Raw genomic sequence first — 10831 nt, 5'->3', positions numbered from 1 at the left:
TTTCTAAACGTTCTGCATTCTTTGAGGGGGTGGGGTTTGTTGTGCAATAGACAATTCTTGCTAGGGTCATTGTTAGTTGTAGAGACTTCAGTTTTACGCACCGAGACAGGTTTATTGGTGTTAAAATTATTCGAAGTGGATTTGACTGGCTTGGTGTGAATTGTACTACTACCTTGACTCATGAAGCTAAGGTCGTTTTGCTTCTTCGCCTCCTTGCACACAAACCTAGTGAAATACTTAAAGGGAGGAACTAGACCACCATTCTCTTCTTATACTCTGAGCCAACAGACACCCACCTCTCCTGCAGCCCAAATGGAAGTTTGTCCACGATTGGTCTAATTTCGTATGAAGTATCTAAATATGACAGGCCAGTTAAATAGCCATCTTCTTTAGCGCCTTCAATCTCCATGAGTAGATATCCGAGCTCTCTTAACTTAGTGTGGTCCTTGGCTGACACCTTAAGAAAATTTTCCAGACGTCGAAATAATGCCGTTTCAATTATTTCAGGGGCCGCATAGCACTGCTGAAGTCTCTCCCATGCTTTGCGTAAAGCTAGCTTGGGGTTGTTGATGTACACTGAACGTATGCGTCTCACTTGTTCGCATGATTCTTTTCCCAGCCATTTCGTCATAAGATCCAACTCTTGGGTTGCTTCGAGCTAGACTCCACCGACAGCATTAGTGAATGAGGAGTACCATGCACGATAATTTTCAGGCTTGTCATCAAACTGGTATAGTCCTGAAGTGACGAGATCTCGTCGTGCTAAATACTGTGCCATGGGTTTGACTGCAAGAGGCATACTGGCAGGGGGAATATGTTGGCGGGCATGTGACTGAGGGTGTATGTTCGTTATGGGATTTGCTGTTCTGAAATCAGCCTTTGCCTCTTCTCTTGCCAAATCTGGTAAGTTTGGTGTCGAGAAGTATTTGTCGTTAGCCCTTTCATTCTTGGGTTCGTTGCAAAGTTGCGAGGGTAAATTATCTTTCTCAGATGGATATAATGCAATTGGATTTCTCTTTGACTCCTCATGAAATGGGACGTTAAGTATGGAGAGGAAGAACGACTCTTCAAGTCCATTTGAGATTGGACGTAGTCGCTAATGCATTCCACTCTGGTCCTTTCTGAAGTAGATTTTACTTCATCTAGAACATGCATTTCTTCAGTGCTTTGTAATATTTCTGCTTCCACCTTGGTAGCTTTGGCTTCTCAGTGTAGTGTCAGCACTTCTAACTCTGCTTCTATCCATTTTCAGTTTTTCTTCCTGTTCAGCGTATGATGCTCACACCTTGGCGGTTTCTGCTTTAGCTCTTGCGTGGGCAGTCTTATTTGTTGATGCCCTACTGCTCCTGGTTCTGGATGGCAACGACTTGACGCTGGATCGCGATATCATCGTATCGCTTGTTGAAACATCTGATAATGCAGCCTTTTCACTGTAGTGTTCTCATTCAGATGTAAGAACCGAACTAAACACTGGGTTAAATCGTAGTCAATGAAGCAGAATCCCAGTAAGATTAACCATTTACTGTTCACTCTTCCACATTAACGTATGGTGAAAACTGTTGATAAAACAATACAAAATATATACAGTATTTGTTTCCTTCCTTGCATCACATTTACATCATAAATACTTGCAAAAATAAAACTACAACAAACTATATTATATTAAAATACGACATACAGTCAGAATCTACCTACACCATCAACTGGATTTAAATACACCACACAACTATCCAGCAACTCTTTAAATAACAAAGAACATTAACTTTATCAACCATCATTATTTTTAACAGAATCAGTGTTAACATTTCTACTTCAATATATCGATTATCTTATGAACTTACGGCGTTGCTTCTATGATGTTTCTTAGTGCGTAGAATGAAAACTTTTCTCAAGCTGATCCTGCACACACAAGCCCCCTCCTTCCCATTTCTCCAAACCAGTATTTTCCCACAAGACGTGGCGAAACCGGGTGTGATGTCATCGCATGCCGTGATACACCACAGACAATGAATTTACTTTCATCAACCTTAACTTTAACTAGAAAATAATTACAAACAAATTACTAAAGCAAAAGTGTAATAAAGCTAAACAAATGCCTTAGGGCAACACAGCGAGTGCCCGTTGAATTGGCTTCTGTGCGGTTACCCTCCCTTGAGGAAGAAAGGACAGGAATGTAAAGAGTATCTTAGTTTGTCAGAGCCCTTTAGACCAAGGTGGGATGCAAAATGTGAAGAGGCCTTTCAGTCACTGAAGGAGCTGCTGACCTAGGCGCTAGTGCTGGCTTTTGCGGATCACCGATTATCATATGTACTGTGCAAGGATGCCAGCCAAGAGGGTTTAGGGGGTGTTCTGTATCAGGATCAGGGCAACAGGTTGAGGCCTGTTGCGTTAGTCAGCTGGAGTTTGTCGTCCCCTGAGAAAAACTATCCCACGCTCAAGTTGGAATTTCTGGCATTGAAATGGGCAGTGGTGAATAAGCTGAGTGACTACCTCTACGGGGCCAAGTTTGAGGCAAGGATGGACAACAACCCCCTAACTTATATCCTGACAGGTGGTTGATGGCATTGTCTGCCTATGATTTCAGCCTGAAGTACCGGCCTGGAAGCCAGAATATTGATGTGGACGCTTTGTCCCGATGTGGGCATGAGGGACTAGTCAGGGATGAGTGGGAGAGCGTTCCTGCCCCGGGGGTGAAGGCCATGTGTCAGTTTGCCATCTGTGGGAAGGCAGAGGGAAATGAGGGGCAAGAGTGAGCGGTGGATCAATTAGGAACTTCTGATGACGCCATTCCCTAAGATAATTGTAACCTGACTGCTTTGAAGACAAATCAGCTGCCGGAATTGAGTCCTGGGGAAGTGACAACAGCTCAGTGAGATAATCCAGGCATTGGTACCATTTGGGCATTGGTCAAAAAGGGAGACACGGCTTAGGCAGAGAAAATGAAACACACATCGGTGCCTCCATTATTGTGAGAATGGCCTCAGTTGGAGTTGAAGAACTAGATCTTACACTGGGTCACGTCACTAACCTCGGCAGTTAGTTCTGCTCAAGAAGTATCGGAGGATAGCATTGAAGTCACTTCATGATAATTCTGGACATTTGGGGGTGGAGAAAACCTATGGACTGCTCAGAGACCAGTTTTACTGACCCCGGGTGAAATCAGAGGTCGAAGAATGCTGCAAGTCGTGCATTTGATGTTAACGGTGGAAGACACTGCCTATGCAGGCAGCTCCATTGTCCTACTTGCAGAGTGCGGGCCTCCGGACCTAGTGTGTGTGGATTTCCTGTCAATAGAACCTGATGCCAGCAACACAGCGAATGTCTTAGTCACCAAGGACCACTACACTAGATATGCTCAGCCTTTTCCTACCAAGGACCAGAGGATGTCTATGGTGGCAGTTGTAGAATATACCTTCTGGAGCTACTTGGATGTGTTTTCAGTGATGAACCCGAGATCATAGGGTGTTTTGGGTCTTTAATCATCGGACACCCTCACCCAGCCGGGGGTGATCAGCCCCTAAATTGTGTCCAAGTGGCACACTAATCCACGGATCCCCCCTCTGGATCCACAGCCACCGCAAGGCCTTTTCATCAGCTTTCGCAATGCTCTTGGTGGCTCTTCTGCACTGCAGTCCTTCTACTCCAAGGAGTTTAAGAGTCCGCTGTAATGAATGGCCAGCAAAGCCCCGGGACCCAACTACTACTGGGTCACAGTGAGCTCTCCAGCACTCTGCAACAAGATCTGTGTATTTAGCTCTCTTGCGCTCGTTGGCCTCTTCAATCCGGTCTCCTAGGGGACAGTAAGTTCCAGCAGGACCACTTGCTTTGTAGACTCCGATATTAACACTATGTCCAAGTGGAGCGTAGTAGCTGTGATGATCTCAGGGAACTTGAGCTGCCTCCCTAGGTCGATTTGGAGCTGCCAGTCTCATGCAATGGCAAGAAGCCCTCCTGAGGAGCTAGACCAATGTTGAGCCTTCTCCCCCGCTCTAATAAAGATGATGGACTGTTTGGGAATGTGCTGAATTTTGCTGTCTTGAATCACTGTGCTGATTGCGTCCGCCATAGACCTTAGGACTTGGTCATGGCACCAGTGGTATCGCCTTTCCCCTAACACCTTCGAGCAGCAACTGAAGATATGCTCCAAAGTGCCCCACTTCTGGCACAGCTGGCATGCTGGAGTGTTTGCCATGCCCCACCTGTGCAGGTTGGCCAGGCTTGGGAGAATGTCATAAACTGATTGGATGAGAAACTTGATGTGCAATGGTTCGTCTCTCCAGAGCTCTGTCCAGGTCAACTTGCGAGGTTCCGCGTGCCCCCATCTTGCTGCATTGATCTTCCTCCACTTCTGCTCCTATCTCGTCCTGAGCCAGTTGACGCTTCTCCTTTCTGCGGGTTTTGTTATAGCATGGTTTGGGAAAACAGCCCAGTCCTGCCCGCCCCACCATCATAGTGCCTACCAAAATGTTATGCCGCAGCCAGGTAGATACCTGCTCTGTCGACAGAGGTGTTATAGGAGAAGTATTTCATTTATTATGGCCTTCCCAGGTGGATACATAGTGATCAGGGACGGGATTTTGAGAGCAGATTCATCCATGAGTTACTGGCATGCTTGGAGTCGAGAATCACGCCCTGTCACCTGCAGGATGATCCCCAATCAGAAAGGTTTAATTGGACCTTGCTAGACATGCTCAGGACCCTGGAGATCAGCAAGAAGACCAAGTGGAGTCAACTTATTGGGCATCTGGTTCACAGTTACAACTGAACATGAGATGAAGCTACTGGATACTTGCCATATTATCTGATGTTTGGGCGCGAGGCAAGGTTACCCACTGACTGTTTTTTGGGACTGACAAGGGTGACTTGCCCCAGGAGACTTATCTGAAGTATGTGTCTGATATGAGAAGAGATCTGTAAAAGGCTTATGAATTAGCTGGGGTTGAGGCTGTCAAGCGGAATCAAGGAAGTAAGAAGAGGTATGATCAAAAGGTGAGGTTCTCCCAACTCCTGCTGGGAGACCAAGACCTCATAAGAAATTTGGGGTTATCTACAAAGCATAAGTTGGCTGACCACTGAGTGGCTACGCCCTATGTGGTGGAGAGTCAGATGCCAAACCTACCAGTTTTCCAGGTGAAACCAGAGGATGGGAATGGGCCTGTCAAGGTTCTCCATCGGAACCACTTGTTGCCCCTGGGACAAGAGGTGCAGGTAGACCCAGAGCCTGACTTGGAGCCTACATCTAGTAAGAGGACTCTGTAGAAACATGAGGCAACTGCAGGGCCCACAGCATGCAAGATTAGGCTGGCCTCCACCACTGAGAGGGATTCTGAGTCAGAGGATGAGGACCTGGATGTGTGGTATATGCTGCATTTCACTAACTCCCCATTGATTGAGGAAGAGACTCCTGGCCCTTCTCCCTCTGAGTCAGGTGAAGTGGAGGGGGGGTGCTATCTATGAGCAGCCTGGGTTGCAGCGGGTCTCTGCAGGGGAGGAAGAGGGGTTTGGCCACGGGAAAGAAGGCTCCAAGTTGCAGGTGGGCACGAGTGTTAGACAGGGGAGGCCTCACCAGGTAGACTGCAAGTATCCCCAGTAGTGTCTGAGCCTGAAGAGTTAGGTGAGGGGAGTGTGAAGGTCTCAGAGAATTAGGAGACCACCGGATAGGCTGGCTTCCATAGCACCAGGGGAGCAAAGTGTGACCACTACTGTTTTGGGGAGCTACATCACTGCCTTTTACAGCTGGATTGGGCTTTGTGTTTTGCAGGAAGGTATGGCGAATTATCTCATGAGGGCATGACTAAATTTGGTGGGGAGGGGAGAATGTAACACGCTGTTAGATTTCAGGGCTAATGTAATAGCCTCTCTGTAATGTTTCACTGCTAAGGCTAAGGTAATGGTCTCTCTGTAGCAGCAATGTTTGGGTTATGACATGTTAGCCAATGAGCGGAATGTTGTTCTTTCTTGTGTGTCTGGGAGAGAGATTTTGCAGTCTTTTGTCGGGGAGAGAGGACACAAATGGAGACAGTTGGTAGACCAGTGGACGGAGTGGACTGAGGAGCGAGGGTTAGCTACCCTCGGAGGATGATGATGGGAGCAAATAGATGACACTGTGAGCTCCAACGTTTGTGCATTAGACTGTTTCATGAGAATGGGCCCTTTTCTATTTTTTTTGTTTCTTTACTAACCATATAGTCAAATTAAGAATTTTAAAGCTCAATCGTTTATATTATAAACTCATATTATGTACTGTTTGTTATTTCATGGTACTGATTTGTAACAGGGGACACATCGTGCAGTATCCAAGATTTCTTAAGTTTAGCCTCGCTGGGGGACTATCATCCCCTAGATGAAGCTGTAGGCTGAACCAAGGGTTACACTAATCATTTTTATGCCTCTCCAAATGTTCATAAACCCTGCCTCTTGGGATCTTCTCCATCAACTTACCAAACACTGAAGTAAGACTCACTGGTCTGTAATTTCCAGGGCTATCTCTATTTCCTTTCATGAATAAAGAAACAACATCTGCAAACCTCCAATCCTCTGGAACCTCTTCCATCCTCAATGATGATGCAAAGATCATCGCCAGAGGTTCAGCAATCTCCTCCATCACCTCCCACAGTAGCCTGGGGTACATCTCATCTGGTCTCGGAGACTTATCCAATTTGATGCTTTCCAAAAGCTCCAGCACATCCTCTTTCTTAATGTCTATTTGCTCAAGCTTTTCAATCCACTGTAAGTCATCCTACAGTCACCAAGGTCTTTTTCTATAGTGAATACTGAAGCAAAGTATTCATTAAGTACCTCTGCTATCTCCTCTGGCTCCATACATACTTTCCCACTGACATACTTGATTGGTCCTATTCTCTCATGTCTTATCCTCTTGCTCATCACATACTTGTAGAATGCCTTGGGTTTTCCTAAATCCTGCTCACTGAGGCCTTCTTATTGCCCCTTCTGGCTCTCCTAATTTCATTCTTAAGCTTCTTCCTGCTAGCCTTATAATCTTTTAGAACTCTATCACTACCTAGTTTACCAAACCTTTCGTAAGCTTTTCTTCTCTTCTCGACTAGATTTCCAACAGCCTTTGTACACCATGGTTCCTGTATCCTACCATCCTTTCCCTGTCTCACTGGAACATACCTATGCAGAACGCCACACAAATATCCCCTGAACATCTGCCGTACATTTCCCTGAGAACATCTGTTCCCAATTTATGCTTCCAAGCTCCTGCCTGAAAGCTTCATTGTTTCCTTACTTCAATTAAACACTTTCCTAATTTGTCTGTTCCTATCCCTCTCCAACGCTATGGTAATGGAGATAGAATTGTGATCACTGTCTCCGAAATGCTCTCCCATTGAGAGATCTGACACCTGACCAGGTTCATTTCCCAATACCAGATCAAGTACAGCCTCTCCTCTTGTAGGCTTATCTACAGTGTCAGGAAACCTTCCTGAACACACCTAACAAACTCTACCTCATCTACACCCCTTGCTCTAGGGAGATGTCACTCAATAATTGGGAAATTAAAATCTCCCACCACGACAACCCTGTTATTATTACACCTTTCTAGAATCTGTCTCCCTATCTGTTCCTTGATTTCCCTGTTACTATTGGGTGGGCTGTAAAAAAACACCCAGTAGAGTTATTGACACTTTCCTGTTTCTAACTTCTACCCACAGAGACTCAGTAGACAATCCCTCCATGACTTCCTCCTTCTCTGCAGCAGTGACACTATCTCTGATCAGTAGTGCCACGCTCCCACCTCTTTTACCTTTCTCCCTCCCTGTCCTTTCTGAAACATCTAAAGCCTGGCACTCTAACCATTCCTGCCCCTGAGCCATCCAAGTCTGTAATAGCCACAACATCACAGCTCCAAGTACTGATCCAGGCTCTAAGCTCATCTGCTTTGTTCATAATGCTTCTTGCATTAAAATAGACACATCTCAAACCATCGGTCTGTGCCTATCCCTTCTCTATCACCTGTCTATCCTCCCTCCTGCACTGTCTACAAGCTTTCTCTATTTGTGAGCCAACCTCCTCTTCCCCAATCTCTTCAGTTTGGTTCCCACACCCCCAACATTTCTAGTTTAAACTCTCCCCAGTAGCCCAATATCCTGCCAGGATATTGGATATTGATCCCCCTGGGATTCAAGTGCAGCCTGTCCTTATTGTACAGGTCTGAACCCCTGTCCCCTGCCACACATTTTTCCTCCACCTCACTCTATTCCTATACTCACTGTCACCCTTAGTCATAGAGAGGAGTCAGAGCTCTGAAGGATAACTAATATTGTTCTGTTGTTTAAGAAAGGACCAAAGAACATGTCAGGAAGTTATTGGCTAGTGAGGCTGACATCAGTGGTGGGTAAATTATTGGAAGGGACCAGATATATAAGTATTGGTTAGATAGGGTCCAATTAGGGATTGTCAACTTGGCTTTGGGTGTGGTAGGTTAAGACTAACCAATCTTATAGAGTTTTTTTGTGGAGGTTAACAGGAAAGTTGATGAAAGAATGGCAGTGGAAGTTGACTACATGGATTTTAGCAATCCTTTGACAAGGTTTCCCATGGGACGCTGGTCAGTAAAATTCAGTTGCATGGCATTCAGGATGAGGTATTAAATTGGATTTGACATTGTCCTCAAGTGAGAGGTAGTAAATGATTACCTTTATACCCTGTGTCAAGTGGTGTACCGCAGAATCAGTCATCTATATCAATAATCTTGATGCTATTATGGTAACTGTATCAGTAAATTTGCAGATGATATCAAGATTGAGGCATAGTTAACTGCAAGGAAGGCTCTCAAAGCTTACAGTGGGATCTGGACCAACTGGAAAAATGCACTGAAAAATGGCAGATGGAATCGAATGCAGACAAGTGTGAGGTACTTTGCATTTTGGGAGGACAGACCGGGGTAAGGTTTACACAGTGAACAACAATGCACTGAGGAGTCTGTTAGAACTGAGGATCCATAAATACAGATCCATAATTCCTTGAAAGAGGTGTCACAGATAGATAAGGCTGTAAAGAGAGCTTTTCAGTTACTCATAAGTACAAGTATTGAGTACAGAAAGTGTGATGTAATTTTGAAGTTGTATAAGACTTTGCTGAGGCTTAATGTATTATATGCAGTTTTGTATGCAGTTACAGGAAAGATGCAAATAAGATTGAAAGAGTATAGAGAAAATTTGATAGAGGGATACAAAATTAAGAGTAATTGAAAACTACAGCACAGAAATAGGCCCACTGGCCCATCTAGTCCCTGCTGAACCATTTAAACTGCCTAGTCCCATTGACCTGCACCCGGAAGTAGCCCTCCCATATCCTTCCCATCCATGTACCTATCTGAACTTTTCTTAAACGTCGGAATTGAAATCACATCCAACACTTGCACTAGCTGATTGTTCTGCACTTTCACAACCCTGATAGGATGCAGAAGTGGGCTGAGAAGTGGCAAATGGAGTTCAACCCAGAGAAGTGTGAGGTGGTACACTTCGGAAGGACAAACTCCAAGGCAGAGTACAAAGTAAATGGCAGGATACTTGGTAGTGTGGAGGAGCAGAGGGATCCAGGGGTACATGTCCACAGATTCCTGAAAGTTGCCTCACAGGTAGATAGGGTAGTTAAGAAAGCTTATGGGTTGCTAACTTTCATAAGTCGAGGGATAGAACTTAAGAGACGCAATGTAATGATGCAGCTCTATAAAACTCTAATTAGGCCACACTTGGAGTAATGTGTCCAGTTCTGGTCGCCTCACTACAGGAAGAATGTGGAAGCATTGGAAAGGGTACAGAGGAGATTTACCAGGATGCTGCCTGGTTTAGAGAGTATGGATTATGATCAGAGATTTAGGGCTTTACTCTTTGGAGAGAAGGAGGATGAGAGGAGACGTGATAGAGGTGTACAAGATATTAAGAGGAATAGACAGAGTGGACAGCCAGCACACCTCTGCTCAGTACAAGAGGACATGGCTTTAAGTTAAGGGGAGGGAAGTTCAAGGGGGATATTTGAGGAAGGTTTTTCACTCAGAGAGTGGTTGGTGCATGGAATGCACTGCCTGAGTCAGTGGTGGAGGCAGATACACTAGTGAAGTTTAAGAGACTACTAGACAGGTATATGGAGGAATTTAAGGTGGGGGGTTATATGGGAGGCAGGTTTTGAGGGTTGGCACAACATTGTGGGCTGAGGGGCCTGTAATGTGCTGTACTATTCTATGTTCTAACCCTCTGAGTAAAGAAGTTTCACCTCATGTTCTCCTTAAACATTCCACTTTTTGACTGTCTGGAGGGTGGAGCTTAGTCATGAATGCGCTAAATGGTGACTCCTTTGCTTGCATCTTTGGAAACAGCTCTATTTCCATCTTTAATATCTCTATTTTTCCCTTTCAGGCTTCTTTTGAAGGTCCTGACCTGAAGTTACATGCTGACTTGGGTTCTTTGCGGGAATGGGACCAGGTCTTGGGATTTCACGACTGACCGGTATTCGACATGCCAAGGACGCAGCCTAAGAGCTTAGCTCACTTTCAGAGGTCCGAGATCTTGTGGCTCTGTAGATGGGCGGATCGAAGGTCGGTGTCCCAGCAGGAGATCAGGGTGTCGGAGTCAGAAGATCTTTGACTGATTGCCCAGAGACCTGAGATCTTTTAACATCATAAACCAGCAAGTTGTTTGTTATGTCTCCCCTCTCACTGTGAAACAGAGACACCTCTTTCTCCCTTATTAGGTGGTATGTCGAATGGTATGGTGTGGTATGGTGAATGAGTAGTATTTGGGGTACTGCAAGTCTGTGTCTTTGCTGCACATTTGAGTGCTCGGTGGTGGGTACTGATGCTTTTTTT

This window comes from Hypanus sabinus, chromosome 28 (assembly GCF_030144855.1).
Source record: "Hypanus sabinus isolate sHypSab1 chromosome 28, sHypSab1.hap1, whole genome shotgun sequence".
Taxonomy (NCBI): Eukaryota; Metazoa; Chordata; class Chondrichthyes; order Myliobatiformes; family Dasyatidae; genus Hypanus; species Hypanus sabinus.
This window is presented reverse-complemented; position numbering follows the sequence as displayed.